A 243-nucleotide genomic window follows, 5' to 3' on the forward strand; every position below is an offset into this window, starting at 1 on the left:
ACTTTCAATGTAATCTTCAAAAATTATGTGAGACATTCAACATACTTTACTATAAAATAGGCTCTGTATTAGACGATTTTGCCCAAGTGTAGGCTAATGTAGTGTTCGGAGCACTTTTAAGGTAGGCTAAGCTGTGATGTTCGACGTTTGGTATTTTCAACTCACAATGGGCTTATCTGGACATAAGCCCATCGTAAGTTGAGAAGCATCTGTACACCCAACACTGGTTATATATACTTTCAT

This window comes from Mandrillus leucophaeus, unplaced genomic scaffold (genome assembly GCF_000951045.1).
Source record: "Mandrillus leucophaeus isolate KB7577 unplaced genomic scaffold, Mleu.le_1.0 Scaffold320, whole genome shotgun sequence".
Taxonomy (NCBI): domain Eukaryota; kingdom Metazoa; phylum Chordata; class Mammalia; order Primates; family Cercopithecidae; genus Mandrillus; species Mandrillus leucophaeus.